Raw genomic sequence first — 21489 nt, 5'->3', positions numbered from 1 at the left:
CATAGTTGTGTGTGTTACCCTTGTGCCCCTTTTTTTGCGTTTTAAATTCACTGAAAAAGGCCTCATATATCTGCGTGCTCCAAGTTTGGTCACAGGAGGCCTTTGTTTTTTTTTGGCTGTCTGATAGTCAAATTCTATACAGCACTATTGTGCCTAAAAACAAATTGAAAGGCCACAGATTTGCCAGTGTGGTATTTCTGTTACAGCAGTCATATATCTCTGCTCCAAGTTTTGGCATTGGAGGCAGGTGTACTTATTTTTTGGCTCTGTGATACCCACATTCTATACAGCGCTATTTAGCCTAACAAAAAATTGAAAGGCCACAGATTTGCCAGTGTTGTATTTCCGTTACATCCGTCATATATCTCTGTGCTCCAAGTTAGGTCATTGGAGGCCGTGTACTTATTTTTTAGCTGTGTGATACTCACTCACATTTTATACAGCGCTATTTAGCTAAAAAAAAAATTGAAAGGCCACAGATTTGCCAGTGTGGTATTTCTGTTACAGCCGTCATATATCTGTGCTCCAAGTTTTGGCATTGAGGCCGGTGTACTTACTTTTTTGGCTGTGTGTTACTCACATTCTATACAGCGCTATTTCGCATAAATTAACTTAAAAAAAATCAAAAATTGAATACAGTTTGTTAGGTCGGGCTGAGGCCTGCCTGGTGTTTGGGTTTGAAAAATCGTAGATTTGCAGGCATACTGATCACATATTATTTCGCTACTAATAAAGACATTTGTGTTGAGCATTTGAAATAGTGCAGTAGTCCATTTAAAATGGGCAAGGCAAGGGGCAAGGGACGGGGAAGTGGATGTGATGCTGATGGTGCATCCAGAGGACGAGGCCGTGGGCAAGGTGAAAGTAAAAACAAGGTGAGTCCAAGCGAGAGAGAGAGACAGAAGTATAATCCAGGTCAGGCAGGGGAACAATGGCCAAGTTCTGGGACAGTTTTCTCAGACCTTCCCATCGTGGTGGCACAGAGGCAAGGGGTGCTGTCACACGAAGTGCAATGTTTGTATGATCTGCAAGGTACTCCCTCACCATCTTCCCAAACATCCTCCGTGATTCCTCTGTGCTTTTTAATTATTGGGTATCCAAGCTGGACATGTGGCATGAACTGGCTCTCTACGCCTTGGAGGTCCTGGCCTGCCCTGCTGCTAGTGTTCTGTCAGAGAGGGTTTTTAGTGCCACTGGAGGAATTATAACAGATAAGCGCATCCGCCTGTCAACTGAAAATGCTGACAGGCTCTTATAAAAATGAACAAGGCCTAGAGTGGGATTGACTTCTGTACACCACCAAGTGAAAACAGCAAAACATAACCTCAAATACATTCTCTCTTTTGGGGAGGTGTATTCTCATGCACCTCTTCACAACCACACATGGGTATATGCTTCCAGATTTGGTCTGTTTGTTCTTATCCTCCTCCTAAACCTCATCCTCTTCATCCAGAACCACTATATCACCAGGGTGAACGTAGTCTGTACGTTGCATTTTGGCCAAGGGTGCTGTGATGGCACTCTTTCATTTTTTTAAAAAAGGACAGCACATTTGGGAATTGGGCATGACATTACATTGGGCCTACTTCTTAACGCAGTCTCCTGCAATCTGTCCTGTACCTGCCACTAGATCACCAGGGTGAATGTGCTCTGTATGGTGCATTTTGGCCAAGGGGGCTGTGATGACACTCTTTTACTTTTTTAAAAAAGGACAACACATTGGGGAATTGGGCATGACTTTACATTGGGGCGACTCCTTAACTCTGTCTCCTGCAATCTGCTCTGTACCTGCCACTAGATCTGAACCTTTGTGTTAAAAACATGTCAAATAAAATTGCAAAATTCTCCTGTAAATAATTGTGCAAAGAGGGAAGCATCGTAACATTAAAAAATACAAGTGAATTTTCCTGGGCCCATCCAGTATGTGGGTTCCAAGGCCTAATGGGGTGCATATGACTGACTATGCAGCAGGGCTGGCCTTGCCGCCAATGTGTAAAACCAAGGAGAACGGGAGTACAAAATGCATATTGTGAAGTGGATTTTCATGGGCACATCCAGCATGTGGGTTCCAAGGCCTAATGGGGTGCATATGACTGACTATGCAGCAGGGCTGGCCTTGCCGCCAATGTGTAAAACCAAGGAGTACGGGAGTGCAAAATGCATATTGTGAAGTGGATTTTCCTGGGCCCATCCAGTATGTGGGTTCCAAGGCCTAATGGGGTGCATATGACTTGAGTATAAAGCAGGGCTAGCCTTGCCGCCAATGTATAAAACAAAGGAGTATGGAGCACAAAATGCATATTGTGAAGTGGATTTTCCTGGGTTCAGCCAGTATGTGGGCTCCAAGGCCTAGTGGGATGCATATGACTGACTATGCAGTAGGACTGGCCTTGCCGCCAATGTGTAAAACCAAGGAGTACGGGAGTACAAAATGCATATTGTGAAATGGAGTTTCATGGGCCCATCCAGTATGTGGGTTCAAAGGCCTAATGGGGTGCATATGACTGACTATGCAGCAGGGCTGGCCTTGCCGCCAATGTATAAAACAAAGGAGTATGGAGCACAAAATACATATTGTGAAGTGGATTTTCCTGGGCCCACCCAGTATGTGGGTTCAAAGGCTTATTGGGGTGCATATGAATTGGTAGCAGGGCAGGCCTTGAATGCAATGCAACACTTTTTCAGGAGTCACCCCTGGACATCTTATGACAGGGGTATTGTGGTGCGTCGTGACAGCACAGGCTACAACAGCTTAGAAGACCCACTGTTTCATAATGGCCCTTTAAAAAGATTAATGCCGCCTGATGCACCAGTAAAAGTAGGCTCTGTGACTTTAAGAGTCCCTCCTTCATAAATGAAACAAGATGGGTCTGTTTATGTGTCACACACCACATGGCCAGCTATGGGTGTTAAATGTTACAATGACATTTCCTAGTGAATGCATTTGTAGTGGTTGAAAGCAATGTTAAAGTTGAAAAAGGCTTCAAAAACGCAGGGTCTGAACTAAGCCTAAGTGGGAGAGGAAATTTTCGGTCTGGGATTAATTATTTGGCCTTACAGGCAAGTCATTAACCTGCAAAGGATGTGCCTTGACATATTTCCAAGCAAAACCCGTTTTGGTTTCGTTTTCATGTGTTTTTTGTAGCATCGGGAAAAAATGGCATGAATCTTGGAAAAAAATGATTAAAGGGAACCTGTCACCCCGTTTTTTGAGATTGAGATATAAATACTGTTAAATAGGGCCTGCGCTGTGCGTTACTATAGTGTATGTAGTGTACCCTGATTCCCCACCTACGCTGCGCAATACATTACCAAAGTCGCCGTTTTCGCCTGTCAATCAGGCTGGTCAGGTCGGGTGGGCGTGTTCACAGCGCTGTTTCTTCCTCAGCTTTACGTTGGTGGCGTAGTGGTGTCCGCACGTTGAGGTGACTAATCCACTGTGGGCACGTGAACAAGGAGCGCGCGATCTGCGCTATCACCCCCTGTGATCGGTGGGGGCGGCCATCTTCCTGGGGCCGCGCGTGCGCAGATGTAGTGCTCTGCTGCACGGGGCTTCAGGAAAATGGCCGCGGGATGCCGCGCGTGCGCACAAGAGATCGCGGCGGCCATTTTCCCAAAGCCGAGTTTGCCACCAACGTAAAGCTGAGGAAGAAACAGCGCTGTGAACACGCCCACCCGACCTGACCAGCCTGATTGACAGGCGAAAACGGCGACTTTGGTAATGTATTTCTCAGCATAGGTGGGGAATCAGGGTACACTACATACACTATAGTAACGCACAGCGCAGGCCCTATTTAAAAGTATTTATATCTCAATCTCAAAAAACGGGGTGACAGGTTCCCTTTAAGGCTGTGAACTAGGAGTCAGGAATGATTCCAGGGCGATCCCCATTATGTTCATGTGTCATTTGAGCAGTGTTTCCATCATTTCCAGACATTTTTAGACCTTAAAAGGACCCCCGGGGGGATCATGGTAAAAATATTCAGGTCTCCCATAGACTTACATTGGGCTCGCTGCTCTGGCCGAGTACCCGAGTATTCCAATCTGCTCGACCAGAGCAATGAGCACCCGAGCATTTTAGTGCTCGCCCATCACTAATAAATTCTTTAGAACTGATGTCTTCAATAATCGTCAGAGCAGAAAATATCCCCAAATTTTCCACATCTTTATAACACATGATAACACTTGCTTTGCATTGCTGAGGTCCTGGGGTCAACAGCTGTAACAAGTGTGGACAGTGATGATGACGTCTTTAAAGCGCTCTGCAAATTAATGGTGTTAATGGTGATATATAAGCGAGTAAAATAAATATCATGTCAAGAACCATTTCTGTTTTTTCTCATGTTTTTTACTATTAGTCATGTAATAATTAGTGTTATAGAAAACACATTGCAGCCAATAACATTTATAGAGCCCCACAGTGACATCCAGTGGCCATGGAAATTATTATAGTCAATAGAGCCAATAGACAGTTCCGCAGTGGCATCAATTGGCCACAAAAATTATCACATCTAATGGAACAGATTAGCGACAATCAAGCTAGCACCTCTAGTGTAGGCCACATTAGAACTCCACCTGAAATACCCTATCAGTGTGCATTTTTCGACCTCTGTAGCTGGCTCACTGAACCTTTGTCCTGTGGTTTTCCTGCTTTTTCCTTTGTAAACGCCAGTTGAGATTCACTATACCCATGTATTTTTTAACTGATGAAGACTTTGGTTCAGATTTGAAATGCGCTTGTTTTAACACTGTTAATACTGTATAGTTTCTTGAATTCTTTTATTTTACTTTTGCAACTAACAATTACAGGTGCATCTCCCAAAATTAGAATATCATCAAAAAGTTAATTTATTTCAGTTCTTCAATACAAAAAGTGAAACTCATATATTATATACAGTCATTACAAATAGAGTGATCTATTTCAAGTGTTTATTTCTGTTAATGTTGATGATTATGGCTTACAGCCAATGAAAACCAAGTCATTATCTCAGTAAATTAGAATATTTTATAACCCCAGCTTGAAAAATTATTTTAAAATCCAAAATGTTGGCCTATTGAAATATATGTTCAGTAAATGCACTCAATACTTGATGGGGGTTTCTTTTGCATCAATTACTGAATCAATGCAGTGTAGCAAGGAGGTCGATCAGCCCGAGGCACAGCTGAGGTGTTATCGAAGCCCAGGTTGCTTTGATAGCAGCCTTCAGCTCCTCTGCATTGATGGGTGTGGTATCTCTCATCTTCGTCTTTACAATACCCCACAGTTTCCACAATCAGTGATGGTTTGAGGAGCTATATCATCTGCTGGTGTAGGTCCACTGTGTTTTATCAAGACCAAAGTCAGCGCAGACGTCTACCATGAAATTTTAGAGCACTTCATGCTTCCCTCTGCCTACAAGCTTTTTGAAGATCGAAATTTCATTCTCCAGCAGGACCTGGCACCTAACCACACTGCCAAAAGTACCGATACCTGGTTTATAATTAACAGTATCACTGTGCTTGATTGGCCAGCAAACTCGCATGAGCTTAACCGGTATTGTAAATAGGAAGATAAGAGACGCCTGACTCAAAAATGCAGACGAGCTGAAGGCTGCTATGAAAGCAACCTGGGCTTCCATAACACCTCAGCAGTGCCTCAGGCTGATCGCTTCCATGCCACTCCACATTGCTGCAGGAATTGATGCCAAAGGATGCCCGACAAAGTGTTGGGTGCATTTACTGAATATACATTTCAGTAGGCCAACATTTTGGATTTTAAAATAATTTTTCAAGCTGGTGTTATAAAGTATTCTAATTTACTGAGATAATGACTTTTGGGTTTTCTTTGGCTGTAAGCCATAATCATCAACATTAACAGGATTAAACACTTGAAATAGATCACTCTGTAATGACTGTATATAATATATGAGTTTCACTTTTTGTATTGAAGTACAGAAATAAGTTAACTTATTGATGATATTCTAATTTTGTAATGTTCTAATTCTGTATGTTGCAAGAAAAGAATCGTGATTTACACATTGTGTTAAGACAAGCTGCCAGCGCCTGATAGACATGTATTCTTCTACTATTGAAATCCATATTGTCACAACGGTAACTCGCATGTCTCCTCAGTGTGGTCACCACGCTGCTTCTCCTGGTGTCAGGCCGACTCACTGAGTTTGTCTCTTACAGCACTCCCATTGCTGCATCTGTGTGCTGTTTCCACATGGCTATAGGAGGGCACAGCCAGATCAGGCAGCAATTTAACCCTGCTGTGTCCTGCAGGGTTTGGATTCTCCAGCCAATCATCTATCAGCAGCTATATCAGGCAGTACTCTGCTCCACATCTTTGTCTGAGCTTAGGTTCCAGTTACTGTTTGCATTTAGTATAGTTCCTGTCAAGGTATTTTGTTGTTATCCCTCCTGTTACTGACCCGGCTTCTCTTCTTGTCCTGTCTGTTCTCTCTGATCCTGACCTACTTATCCTGAACCTGTGCTGCCTGCCCCAACCTCCGACTGTCTGACTATGTTTCTGTCTTCCCCTCTGTACCTCATATACCTGCTGTGACCCAATGGTCAGCTGCTGCAGTCCCAGGAACTGCCCTGTTGTGAATTCTGTGGCAGAGCTCCCTCCTGTGGTCACAAGTGGTACTTCGGCTGGTTCTCTCTGTGAGCTTCCATTGGTGGAGGAAAGTGGTACTGCGGCTTCTGAGTTTCCTTCCTCAGGTGATGTGGTGAAGTCGTTAGGTGCTTCTCTATTTAACTCCACCTAGTGCTTTGATCCTGGCTTCCAGTCAATGTTCTAGTATTGGACCTGTTTCCTCCTGGATCGTTCCTGTGGCCTGCTGCTCTGCATAGCTAGTTCCTCTTTGCTATTTGTTTGCTGTTTTTTTCTCTCCAGCTTGTCAATTTGTTTTTTTCTGCTTGCTGGAAGCTCTGGGACGCAGAGGGTGTACCTCCGTGCCGTTAGTTCGGTACGGAGGGTCTTTTTGCCCCCTTTGCGTGGTTTTTGTAGGGTTTTGTGTTGACCGCAAAGTTACCTTTCCTATCCTCGGTCTGTTCAGTAAGTTGGGCCTCACTTTGCTAAATCTATTTCATCTCTACGTTTGTCTTTTCATCTTAACTCACAGTCATTATATGTGGGGGCTGCCTTTTCCTTTGGGGTATTTCTCTGAGGCAAGGTAGTCTTATTTTCTATCTTCAGGCTAGCTAGTTTCTCAGGCCATGCCGAGTTGCATAGGCAGCGTTAGGCGCAATCCACGGCTGCCTTTAGTGTGGTTGGAGAGGATTAGGGATTGCGGTCAACAGAGTTCCCACGTCTCAGAGCTCGTTCTTGTTTTTTGGGTTATTGCCAGGTCACTGTATGTGCGCTGACCTCTATGTCCATTGTGGTACTGAATTACCTTTCATAACACTGCCCTGGAGTGGTGCCTGGTGTCTATTGGTGGCCCAACCTATCCTCACTATCAGAAGCTCTAGTGAAGATCTGGTAGAAAACTTAGTCACGCCCCTCCAGGGTAAACTTGGGCCCATTGCACAGTGGGTCCAAAACCACCAGAGTTACACATATGTTATATCTTCTTCCTTGGCCATCCTGACCAAGAATCTAGAACCTCCTGCTGTGTAATTGAAGAGTTTAGAAACTAGATATTACAGCAATGTCTAATTTGTTACAGGTGGAGTTGAGCGGATTGAACCATATTGAATTGAGTCTGAGTCGAATTTCCTGAAATCCATGATTTAATGTGAACTGGAACATTTTGAGATTCAAGTCACGGTTTGCAAAAAAACCCTTGCCTGCCACCATTTTCCACAATAGTGAAGTATAAGAGAGCAGACTAAGGTTATTTTGCATTGCTGCACAGACCTCCCCATATTCACCAGCAGCTATGACATCTTACAGATTATCATACATTGTACAGTGGTGACCAGTACCTGGGACATCACAGATTAACGGTTTCCAGAGGAGCACAATTTATAAGACAGAGTCGTTTCCATCTTCAGAGACACTGGGTGAGTCCCTCTCGTCTGTAGAGTATAATTATCTTATGGTCAGCTGGGTTCTCACTCACTCCTCTCCGTCATATCTTATTTCCGGGCAAATACAAGGGGTCACCAGTAACAGGTCAACAGAGTCCTCACTTACTGTCTCTCTCCTGTAGAATGTAAGCTTTTATGTCAGTGGGATCCTCCCTATCTACCTCTCTCCTATAGAGAGCAAGCTCTTATGATCAGTGGGGTCCTTTATCGCCTGTAAAGAGAAAGCTCTTATGGTCAGCGTGGTCATCTCTCTCTTTTCTATAGAGTGTGAGCTGTATGGTCAGTGGGGTCCTCTCTCTCCTATAGAGTATAAGCTTTTATGGTCAGCGCAGTCCTCTTTTTCCTATAAAGTATAAGCTCTTATTTACAGCATGGTCCTCTCTCTCCTATAGAGTATAAGCTCTAATGGTCAGCGTGGTCCTCTCTCTTTCTCTATTCTATAGAGTGTAAGCGCTTATGGTCAGCAGAGTCCTCTCTCTCCTATAGAGTGTAAGTTCTTATGGTCAACAGAGTCGTCTTTCTATAAAGTATAAGCTCTTATGGCCAGCGTGGTCCTCTCTCTTTTTCTATAGAGTATAAGCTCTTATGGTCAGCGTGGTCCTCTCTCTTTTTCTTTTCTATAAAGTATAAGCTCTTATGGCCAGCGTGGTCCTCTCTCTTTTTCTTTTCTATAGAGTATAAGCTCATATGGTCAGTGTGGTCCTCTTTTTCTCTCTCTCATGTAGAGTGTGAGATCTTATTTTCATTGGGGTCCTCTTTCTCTCTGTAGACTGTAGAGCGTCAGCTCTTATGGTCAGCCGGGTTTCTTTCTCCCTTCCCTTTGATACATGTATTTTCTGACCAATTGCAAACTTTCTAGTATTGAGATATGCTCTAATTTATTCACTGCAAAACAAATTTTTGGGGAAAAATTCTGCAAAATCGCCAAATTCTAATTTCAAAATATCTGCTCATCTCTATTAACAGAATGATCAACTTGTTTTGGAGAAAAAAATTGCATGTAATGGATCTGACAATAAACGTCAGAATTTTGAGTGGGTTTTATTAGCGTCATCATGTGAATACAGGGAGAGATACTTCTGACGAACTCACATGGTACAACAGTATCATTAGTCTCTGAGAGTCAGTTTCATCTAATGAATATTGTCATGTTGGCTAGTTTCATATATTCTGTGTTGTCACTATGGTACGGGGGTGAAAAAAAATATTTTCTTTTGAGGTTGGCTTCTACTTGCTCAACAATTCACCATTCCTGAATTATGTTGTAAAAATTTCCTGTTTGGCAACTATGGCAAAAAGTTGCAGAACAAATGTGCTCTTTCTTACCTGTCTATGTTAACTACTAACTGGGTTATCTTGACAAACTATCATTAAAAATGTGTTTAAAGAAGATGTACACCTCTGAGGAGCATCTTTTATAAGGAAATACATGTACATTGTGGCTAAAATTTTTTTTACGAATTTAATTTCATTAAACATTTTGCAATGTTTGCCTTCTATAGTCTATGTGTGTTGCACTGTCTATTGCTGGCTCCAGAATGAGTGAACAGAGAATCTGTTAGTCAAACCTCTATGATGATCTAATAGGGAATGTATAATGTTTTTATGTCTTTTTCTGACCTCCTCTCAGCTGATGTATGACCAGAGACCACATCAAAGTTGAATGTGCAGAGGCAAAGAGCCTGTAAATGCCAAATGGTGCAACGTTTTTTAATGAAACCCAGCAGCAAAAAATATTTCTAGCCCCAAATATATGCATTTAACTAAAAATAAAATTGTACCACAGAAAGTGGATAAACCCTTTAAAGGGCCACTGTCACCCCCTCCAGCCGTTATAAACTAAAAGAGCCACCTTGTGCAGCAGTAATGCTGCATTCTAACAAGGTGGCTCTTTTAGTTTTGTGTTCAGGTATTACTAAAATAAAGCCCTTTGAAACTTTGCAAAAATACCTCTCTTTGTCCAGGGAGGCGGGTCCTCAATCCCCAGCTTGAACGGTACTCTGCCGTCACTCACATCTTCAGGGGATTTCGGCGCCGCCTCCTCCGCGCTGTTTTCTCTTCAAATCCGGCGCCTGCGCTGTGTAAATCTTTGTGGGGCAGGTGCAGTAAGCTCTGGCGGTCTGACGTCCCAGCCAGGCTTGGAGACTGCGCCTTTGCTGGCAGTGTGGCCACCCACCTCGGTAATCCCTGCCCCGCACTGTGTTATGCATTACGCACAGTGCGGGGCTAGGATTCCTGGGCATGCGCACTGCGTGTGTCAGACTGTCACCCAGGTCCCCCGCCTCACAGCCTCTGTCTATTCAGCTGATCGTCCCGGCGATTGCTATGAGGAGGAGGAGGCACGATCAGCTGAATAGACAGAGGCTGTAAGGCGGGGGACCTGGGTGACAGTCTGACACACGCAGTGCGCATGCCCAGGAATCCTAGCCCCACACTGTGCATAATGCATAACACAGTGCGGGGCAGGGATTACCGAGGTGGGTGGCCGCACTGCCAGCACAGGCGCAGTCTGCAAGCCTGGCTGGGACGTCAGACCGCCAGAGCTTACTGCGCCTGCCCCACAAAGATTTACACAGCGCAGGCGCCGGATTTGAAGAGAAAACAGCGCGGAGGGGGCAGCGCCGAGAGCCCCTGAAGATGTGAGTGACGGCAGAGTACCGTTCAAGCTGGGGATTGAGGACCCGCCTCCCTGGACAAAAATAGGTATTTTTGCAAAGTTTCAAAGCGCTTTATTTTAGTAATACCTGGACACAAAACTAAAAGAGCCACCTTGTTAGAATGCAGCATTACTGCTGCACAAGGTGGCTCTTTTAGTTTATAACGGCTGGAGGGGGGGTGACAGTGGCCCTTTAAGTCTGCTATTCACACTTTTTATAATATTTTCCCTTATTAAGTATACAATTTACTTTTATACCAAATTTCTTTCCAGCAAGATTTTTTTTATTACTCTACATCCTGATCAGAAATTATCTAAAATGAAAAAATTAATTACAGATTATCTGTTGAATACATGAATATGATTAAACCCTGTCCCAGATGTATTTTGTGCTGAGAAGAGATAATAGTCTGTATGCAATGAAATGTCGGAGAGCCTAATTTGAGATCTTGACATTTCACTGCATTCATTTGATTGTGATATATCAAAGATCTCGACAGCTACTTCTTCCTTAGAAATATCAACCTTTTATCTATACCTGCTTTACGGGTTATCGAAGGATAAGATGACTCTGTATGATTACAATCTCCTGGGTTTTTAATAAAAGATTCTATTGAATGAAAATGTCTGAATAATAAAAAATGTTTCCTTAAAGGTGGTTTCCAGTATCAAAATATGGCCCCAAATACATTTATATATACTCTGGTGATATAGACGGCACAAGCCTACGATCTCAATGATTGACTGCAGCGGTGATATAGTCATGACGTCACTACTACAGCCAATACATAGAGACCGGAGCAGTGACAGAGTTGGAGCTCGATCAAGGCAAGGTGAGTAGCTGCTGTATTTGTTATTTTATAAGTATGAAAAAATTAGGGGCCATGTTTTTTGAAAGTGGGAAAACCCACTTACAGGAGGCATTAGTGCTGACTTAAAGGGAGTCTCCCACCCCCATAATGCAGTTTAAATGGCTATAAATTATTGTATGGGACTTAGCACCTATAGCAACCATACTAGGACTGGACCTGTTACTGGTACACACAGAATGGCAAAACAATGGCAAAAATAATAGCCTCCAGTCGTTTGAAGCCCTGCACTAATCCAACTGATAACCATGTTATTGATTTAATCAAAGGGATTTATAAATGCGGTTCAAGAAACTGTCTATGCTGCCAAAACATAAACCATAGAGCAGACAGCATTACTTCATTTTCCACTAAAGAAAAATTCATGATCCCTTATTTTCTGAACTGCAACTCTGAATAGGTGATTTATGTTATTGAATTGCCGTGTGGTAAAGAGTATGTTGGAAGAATTACTCAACCACTTCATCTACGATTAAACTCACATCGACACAATATTAAGAAAGACCTCCTCACTCATGGATTATCCAGACACTATACCCTCGTACATAATAAGAGCTTTAATTCTTTAAAAATCAGTTCTATTGATCAGTAAATGTTCCTAAGGCTGGGTTCACATTGCGTTCATGGTGCCCGTTAGACTGACTACGTTACACCGCGGCATAACGCGGTGTAACGTAGTCCGGTAACGCCGCCATTGAATGCAATGTCGGACGCATCGCTAGCGCACGCCCACAATGGGCGTGCGCTAGCCATGTGTCGTCATTGAGTGACGGACCCCGAGATGTGGGCTGCAGCGTTTCCGGGTCCGTCACTGCTAGCGCAGATAGAGCTAGCAGATGCTCTATCTGCGCTAGCGCTCTGCATATACTGGCACTTGCGTTGACAGCAGCCCATTTAGCGTATGTTGAATGGGCTGCTGTTTAACGCAATGTGAACCCGGCCTAACAGAACCACAAAATTAAATAGAAAAGAGGTAACTGGATATAGAAACTCGGAAGTCTAAAACCGCAAGGTCTGAATTAAATCACTGAAGTTTTTATCTGAACTATTCAGTCCCTTTGTAAAAATGTTTTTGTTAATTATGTATATTCATATATATTTTCTATACCTATATTTTTAGATCTTCTTATTTCAAACTGGGCGGTCTCTTTGTGATAACTATGAATATTTTTTATACATTTATATTTTATATACCTACTAGCTGAAGATCCCTGCGTTGCCTGGGCATAGTAAATATCCGTGGTTAATTATAGCACCTCACTTCTCTCATTTTTCCCCTCACGCCTCTTATTTTCCCCCTCACTCCTCTCATTCCCCTCTAACACTTGTCATTTTCCGATCACTCCACTATTTTACCTCACTCCTCTCATTTTGCACTCACACCTTTTCATTTTCAACTCACACCTCTCATTTTGACCTCACACCTCCCATTTTCCCCTCAGTATAAAAATGTTTGTCATCTCCCTTATATATAGCATACACCTGTATGTCATCTCCTGTATATAGTATAAACCTGTATGTCATCTCCTCCTGTACTCCTGTATATAGAATATACCTGCTGTATGTCATCTCCTTCTGTATATTGTATATACCTATGTGTCATCTCCTCCTGTATATAGTATATACCTATATGTCATCTCTTCTGTATATAGTATATACCTGTATGTCATCTCCTCCAATATATAGTATATACCTAAGGTCCTAGGAATCAACTGAGAGCATGCTGCCCCATTGATAATAAAACATAAACCGTTTCATTATAAAACGTACAAATTTTATTGACATAACTCCAAAAATAGTAAAATGACAATTAATACTGGTGATGAGGGTACGGTAGATGACTAAAAGACACGTCCACAAGGAGACACATACATAATTGCGTAAAGGTGCAAAAACAGTGTGGCACGTGAAGCAAGTGCTCCACTTAGTGGGGCAGAGATATACTGGAGTACAAGATACTATATCAACCATTAGCTCAATAGCAAAAAAGGGTACATCTGTATGACTCCATCAAGCCGCTGCTGCCCCCACTAACAATGCACTAACCCATAAAGTGCCATTAAAGCAGATAATGCTGCCGCTAATAATGCTTACCCATGATGTGATCTCCCTCTGGAGGCGTCAGCTAGATAGCCCCAACGCGCATTTCGCGTTGTGAGCTTCCCCGGGTATATACCTGCTGTATGTCATTTCCACCTGTGTATACCTATGTGTCATCTCCTCTTTTATATAGTATATACCTGTATGTCATTTCCTCCTGTATATAGATATACCTGTGTGTCATCTCCTCGTGTATATAGTATATACCTGTATGTCATCTCCTCCTGTATATAGTATATACATGTTTGTCATCTCCTATATATATAGTATATACCTGTATGTCATCTCCTCCTGTATATACCTGTGTGTCATCTGCTCCTGTATATAGTATATACTATATACCTGTGTGTCATCTCCCCTGTATATAGTATATACCTGTATGTCATCTCCTCCTGTATATAGTATATATGTGTGTGTCATCTCCTTCTGTATATAGTATATACCTGTGTGTCATCTTCTCCTGTATTAGACCTCGTTCACACGTTATTTGGTCAGTATTTTTACCTCAGTATTTGTAAGCTAAATTGGCAGCCAACAGAAAGCCCTCCCCCTGGCAGTATATATTAGCTCACATATACACATAATAGACAGGTCATGTGACTGACAGCTGCCGTATTTCCTATATGGTACATTTGTTGCTCTTGTAGTTTGTCTGCTTATTAATCAGATTTTTATTTTTGAAGGATAATACCAGACTTGTGTGTGTTTTAGGGCGAGTTTCATGTGTCAAGTTGTGTGTGTTGAGTTGCGTGTGGCGACATGCATGTAGCGACTTTTGTGAGATGACTTTTGTGTAGCGACGTGCGTGTAGCAACTTTTTGTGTGTCGAGTGTTGTGAATTCTGTGGTCAGGCTCCCTCCTGTGGTCATGAGTGGTACTTCGGCTGGTTCTGTCTATGAGCTTCCTCTGGTGGAGGTGAGTGGGGCTGCGGCTTCTGAGTTTCCTTCCTCAGGTGACGAGGTTAAGTCGTTAGGTGCTGCTCTATTTAACTCCACCTAGTTCTTTGTTCCTGGCCTCCAGTCAATGTTCCAGTATTGGTCTTGCTCTCTCCTGGATCGTCTTGTGGCCTGTCTGCCCTGCATAAGCTAAGTTCTGCTTGTGTTACTTTTGTTGCTATTTTTTCTGTCCAGCTTGCTATATTGGTTTTTCTTGCTTGCTGGATCTCTGGGACGCAGAGGGAGCACCTCCGTGCCGTTAGTCGGTACGGAGGGTCTTTTTGCGCCCTCTGCGTGGTTGTTTGTAGGTTTTTGTGCTGACCGCAAAGCTATCTTTACTATCCTCGGTCTATTCAGTAAGTCGGGCCTCACTTTGCTAAAACCTATTTCATCTCTGTGTTTGTATTTTCATCTTTACTCACAGTCATTATGTGTGGGGGGCTGCCTTTTCCTTTGGGGAATTTCTCTGAGGCAAGGTAGGCTTATTTTTCTGTCTTCAGGGCTAGCTAGTTTCTCAGGCTGTGCCCGAGGCGCCTAGGTCTGGTCAGGAGCGCTCCACGGCTACCTCTAGTGTGGTGTGATAGGATTAGGGATTGCGGTCAGCAGAGTTCCCACGTCTCAGAGCACGTCCTATGTTATTAGTAACTATCAGGTCACTTTGTGTGCTCTTAACCACCAGGTCCATTTTGTTTCTGAATCACCAGTTCATAAGTCGAGTTGCATGTGACAGGTTAGTGTAGCAAGTTGTGTGCAGCAAGTTTTGCGAATGGCGAGTTTTGCGCTTGGCGAGTTTTATGTGTGGTGCGTTTTGAGTATGTGCAAGGTTTGTGTGAGGCAACTTTTGCATGTGTTGCAACTTTTGTGCATGTGGCAATTTTTCCACATGTGCAAGTTTTGCGTGTGGCAAGTTTTCCATGAGGTGAGTTTTGCACGTGTAGCGAGTTTTGCGTGAGTCTAGTTTTGCATGTGGCGAGCTTTGCATGTAGCGAATTTTGCGCATGGCGAGTTTTGAGTGGCAACTTTTGTGTTTCGACTTTTACTGTATGTAGCGAGGTTGTTGTATGTGTGGTGAAATGCGTGTTGAGGGTGGTATATGTGTTCAAGCACGTGGTAGTGTGTGGTGCATTTTGTGTGTGTGTTCATATCCCCGTGTGTGGCGAGTATCCCATGTCAGGGCCCCACCTTAGCTGCTGTACGGTATATACTCTTTGGCGCCATCACTCTCACTCTTTAAGTCCCCCTTGTTCGCATCTGGCAGCTGTCAATTTGCCTCCAACACTTTTCCTTTCACTTTTTCCCCATTATGTAGATAGGGGCAAAATTATTTGGTGAACTGGAATGCGCAGGGTTAAAATTTCACCTCACAACATAGCCTATGACGCTCTCGGGGTCCAGACGTGTGACTGTGCAAAATTTTGTGGCTGTAGTTGCGACGGTGCAGATGCCAATCCCGGACATACACACATACATACACACACACATTCAGCTTTATATATTAGATATTAATAGATCTACATATATATTTTTTACATATCAATATATTTATCTTTAATAAGAACATTAAGGCTAAGTACACACGTTGGGGAAATATTTTCTCCACGACACTCTTTGTCTCCCCTAGATACAAACTTGTGCTGCTCCTAGGGCTCCTCCTCTGGGTGATGTCTCGGTCTCCTTTCTCCGTGTCTGCAGACAGAAATGCTCCCTTTGATTTTTGTCTTTAGATTGAAGGATCTTGTTTTTAAAAAAATAATTCTAAGTCATTATAGGTGTGAAATGTAGTTTCGGATCCTCAATAGTGATGATTAGGGTTGAGCGACCTTGACTTTTTTAGGGTCGAGCCGGGTTTCGCGAAACCCGACTATCTCAAAAGTCGAGTTGAGTGAATTCGGCCGATTATGGCGAAAAGTCGAGGATCGACCGAAACACGAAACCCAATGCAAAGCCAATGGGATTTTTTTTTTTTTTTCCTCTCTCTCTCTCTCTCTCTCTCTCTCTCTCATCATCATCACTCTGCCCACGCCCCTTCATTGGCTGAAAAAAATGGCGCCAAGCGCGTCATACGAAACGCGACTTTGGCGCGAAAGTCGCGTACCGCATGGCCGACCCCACACAGGGATCGGGTCGGGTTTCATGAAACCCGACTTTGCCAAAAGTCGGCGACTTTTGAAAATGAACGATCCGTTTCGCTCAACCCTAGTGATGATGAGTGAATATACTCGTTACTCGAGATTTCCCGAGCAGGCTCGGGGGTCCTCCAAGTATTTTTTAGTGCTCTGAGTTTTAGTTTTCATCACCGCAGCTGAATGATTTACATCTGTTAGCCAGCATAAGTACATGTGGGGGTTGCCTGGTTGCTAGGAAATCCCCACAATGTACTTATGCTGGCTAACAGATGTAAATCATTCAGCTGCGGCTCTAAAAACTAAAACTCAGAGCACTAAAAAATACTTGGAGGACCCCCGAGCCTGCTCGGGAAATCTCAAGTAACGAGTATATTAGCTCATCATTAATCCTCAACTATTGAAAGGCACAATAATGCATTAATTTCTATACATACCCGATATTGCACAACGGCTTTTAAAGAAATAATTTTCCCTTTGGACCTGATTACGGTAATTGATTTATCTTTAGTATGATATTAAGACTAATATTCTGTGTGGCTTATTACCGTGATATTGGGCACATTTGTAAGTACCGTATATACTCGAGTATAAGCCGAGACTCCTAATTTTGCCACAAAAAGCTGGGAAAACTTAATGACTCGAGTTAAAGCCTAGGGTGGGAAATGCAGCAGCTACTGGTAAATTTAAAAAATAAAAATAGATACCAATAAAAGTAAAATCAGTTGAGACATCAGTAGGTTAAGTGTTTTTGAATATCCATATTGAATCAGGAGCCCCATATAATGCTCCATAAAGTTCATGATGGGCCCAATAAGATTCTCCATACAAAATACGCCCCAGATGGGGCTGCTGTGGAGCGCACACTGACAGACATTACAATGGGTAAGTTGTAGCATCCTGCTAAGGGGTCCACTTAATATCTCTTCTCCACCAGGTTCCATAGAGGACTGGCGATTAGCTCTTTACATTTGCATATGGAGGTTATGGTATTTTCACAAGTGCCCAGCCCTATTTTGTGAGACTTGTATTTTTGGCAAGGGGTGTTTTTGAATATGGACGACATTCCCGTTAGGTATGCTCATTTACCTGGTCTGTTACTTCAGTTGTGTTGTTCTTTCCCCTCATGAGTTGTTGTTTTTACCTTTCATGTCTGTTCTATATATTTTGTTGATTTTGGATGTATTAATAAAATATTTATATTTGACTAAATTTAGTAGGACATTTACTCCTGTTTTTGGTCGTGTGTAGGATTTATAGTAATTTGGAGTGTCCTGAGATATTTATCAGTAGTCTATCAATGTGGCATTTTGCCCTTTGGATATATCTCTGTAGATTTCAGTGGTTTTCCGATATATAATGTTCCATAAAGTTCATGATGGGCCCCATAAGATGCTCCATAATAAAATATGCCCCATATAATGCTTCATAAAGTTTATGAGGGGCCCCATAAGATGCTTCATACAAAAATATGCCCCTATATCATGCTCCATAGAAACATTTGCCCCATACAATTCTGCATAAAGGTTGATTATGGCCCCATAAGATGCTCCATAGAAACATTTGCCCCCTATAATGCTGCATAAAGGCTAATAATGGCCCCATAAGATGCTCCCTATAATATTATGTCCCATACAATGCTACATAAAGTTTGATTGTGGCCCCATAAGATGCTCCATAGAAAATGTGCCCAATATAATGCTGCATAAAGTTTGATTGTGGCCTCATAAGATGCTCCATAGAATATGTGCCCCATATAATGCTGTGTAAAGGTTGATTATCACCCCATAAGATGCTCCACAGAATATGTGCCCCACATAATGCTGCATAAAGGTTCATTATGGCCCCATAAGATGCTTCATAGAAAATGTGCCCTATATAATGCTGCATAAAGTTTGATTATGGCCCCATAATATGCTCCATAGAAAATGTGCCCCATGCAACGCTTTTGATCGCCCGTTATTGCATTTTAATGTAATGTCGCGGTGACCAAAGAAACGTAATTCTGGCATTTCAATTTTTTTTCTCGGTACGCTGTTTAGCGATCAGGTTAAGGCTTTTTTTATTGATAGATCGGGCGATTCTGAACGCGGCGATGCCAAATATGTGTAGGTTTGATTTTTTTTCTATTGTTTTATTTTGAATGGGGCGAAAGGGGGGTGCTTTAAACTTTTATACTTTTTTTAATTTTTTTCACATTTTTTGTTTATTTTTTTAAAAACTTTTGCCATGCTTCAATAGCCTCCATGGGATGCTAGAGGCTGGCACAACTCGATCGGCTCAGCTACATAGCAGCGATCATCAGATCGCTGCTATGTACGGTAGCTGAAATGCAGGCTTGCTATGAGCGCCGACCTCTAAGGTTACTATGCAGAAGCATCATTGACCCCCAATCATGTGACGGGGGTCAGAGATGCGCTCATTTCCGGCCCGATGGCCGGAAGCGCCGGTTAAATGCCGCTGTCTGCGTTTGACAGCGGCATTTAACTAGCTAATAGCAGCGGGTGGGTCGTGATTCCACCCGTCGCTATTGCGGGCATATTCAAAACAGCTGACATGTCCTGACTTTGATGTGGGCTCACCGCCGGAGCCCGCATTAAAGCGGGGGTTCTGACCTCGGACGTACTATCCCGTCCGAGGTCAGAAAGGGGTTAACATATATGATAAACCCTATTATATGATAATTTCTTTGCTGATAAAGATTTGTTAACTGTCTGTCTCCTATGAAATTTGACATTATACATCATTTGATTGTTTGGTGCCGTTTTTTAAAACCCGGCATATAGTTAAACATTGTAAGCACATTGTCTCTGTACGTTGTATGTGGTTTCCTGAAGAAGGGGCCGTCGGAGCCTTGAAACGCGTTGAATATACCACCTTTTTAATTCTACTATCAACTGGAACCTCTTTATTACGGCAGTGCGGATTTAATCCACATTTCTTATCTAGTATAAAACAATTATATGAACAGGAATATATTGGTAAATGTACAATGGGGAATATCAGGATAAACTCGGGATCTACAGTCCAATCTAGATCTAGTTATGAGGGGGACAAATGCTGACCTTGGCAGGAACAGTCTCTAAGAACATCTGTGACTTTTTGGACCCTGACATGAGCCGCTGCTCTGTCTCCCTAGCTGCACGTTTTCCTTACAAAGTCTATCAGCTTTCTCTGGGGAGCTCTAGCATCAGCTGGACCCCATCTGGCCTGTAGCCCTCCCTCTGCCCATGCCCAGTACTCTAAGTCTCTGCTGAAAGTGACGGCCCATGTTCCACTTCTCCTCAGATCACTGGCCCAGGGTCAGGTATCTTCAGAGTTTCTTAGGTACTTGACTGCCGACAAGTGTCTTATTGGTCCATATCAATAGATATGGTCCTCGGCTGTTGACTGGCATTGCCTGGGTTGGGGGCCTTGACAGTTGTCGTCTGGGTCTTCAGTGCTTGACCATTGATGGGTCAAGTCTGGACCTTGACTGGCATAGCTCTTGTCTTCGGTGCTTTCTGTCGTCATCTGAATCTGGGCCTTGCTGGTACACACAGGTGCAGCCAACTGTCTTGGCTGCAGGAACTGGAGCAGGAATCACTGTCACTTTGCTTGGCGCCAAAAACAATCTTGTTTTGGTGCACTGGCCTTTTGTATCCAAGGCTGGCTTTGTCTCTGTCATCTGACTCAGAGCACTGGCTAATTCTGTCCCTCCTGCAACTTCTCTCCTTTGTATCAGTTCCGTAGGGTTTTGGTCAGGCCTGGAAGGCGCACAGCATTGCAGCGTTTAATTTCCTGTGCTCCGATCTCCTACATAGAATATATGTAAATGAGAGGCTTTGGTGGACCATTGGCCTGGCCAAAAATTTGGTGTGCCATTGTGACTCCTCACTTGCCTATTGGGGCCCTTCTTCCACTTCTGATTGACTTTGCATGCTTTTTAGAGTGAGCACTGTCTGACATATGTGCGACTGTGTGCACACAGTGGCCAGGGGCGTTCTCCTCTCAGCCTCTTTTCTTCTGACGCTTGTGGGTATATTAGTGTGGCAAGTGGTTTCAGAAAAAGTAGACAGGTGAAGAACCTGAGTGCCCCCAATAAAGTATCAGTCACAGGGCCCACGAATATAGTCGCTCACAGTGATCCCAACACAGCAACACTCTGCCATGCCAGTAAGGGCTCATACTCACCTGCGAGAAACTCGGATGAGTCTCGCACGTCAATGCCCGGCACTGTATTGTCATGCGGCCGCACGCTTCGCTCCTAAGTGCCGGGTGCAGTGCCGGGCATTGAAATGCGAGACTCATCCGAGTTTCTCGCAGGTGAGTATGAGCCCTAATGCTTCCACCTGGTGGCTATACATATGATGTGCACATGCGTTACAATATAAGGGCTCATCTAGCCGTCCATACAAGAATAACATGAAGCTGTCATGCTCTGGTCGGGAGACCTGCCGCCAAGTCCGTGCTTTGAGGTCCAACATCGGACCAATCTGTATGGACGTTCACTCAAAGTCCAAAACCCTACACAATTATGTGATCTAAAACAGTAAGAACTTATTCTCACAGGCTTGTATAATACCACTAATTAATAATTACATGCTCTCTTAAACTAATTCTGAACACAATTTTAGAAATTATACCTGCTAATATTTGCACAACAATTAATATACTATATTACATAAATAACAGCAAACACAGCAAATAACATGGACATGTTTGGGCCCCTCTAAACACTATGACCAACACAACACAGCAATAAGACTATTTAATGTGATCGGTAAATGGAGTAAAAATATGGTGTA

The sequence above is a fragment of the Ranitomeya imitator genome, chromosome 5, assembly GCF_032444005.1.
Source record: "Ranitomeya imitator isolate aRanImi1 chromosome 5, aRanImi1.pri, whole genome shotgun sequence".
In the NCBI taxonomy this organism is placed as follows: Eukaryota; Metazoa; Chordata; class Amphibia; order Anura; family Dendrobatidae; genus Ranitomeya; species Ranitomeya imitator.
The sequence above is the reverse complement of the archived record's forward strand: the minus strand, read 5'-3'. Positions refer to the sequence as shown.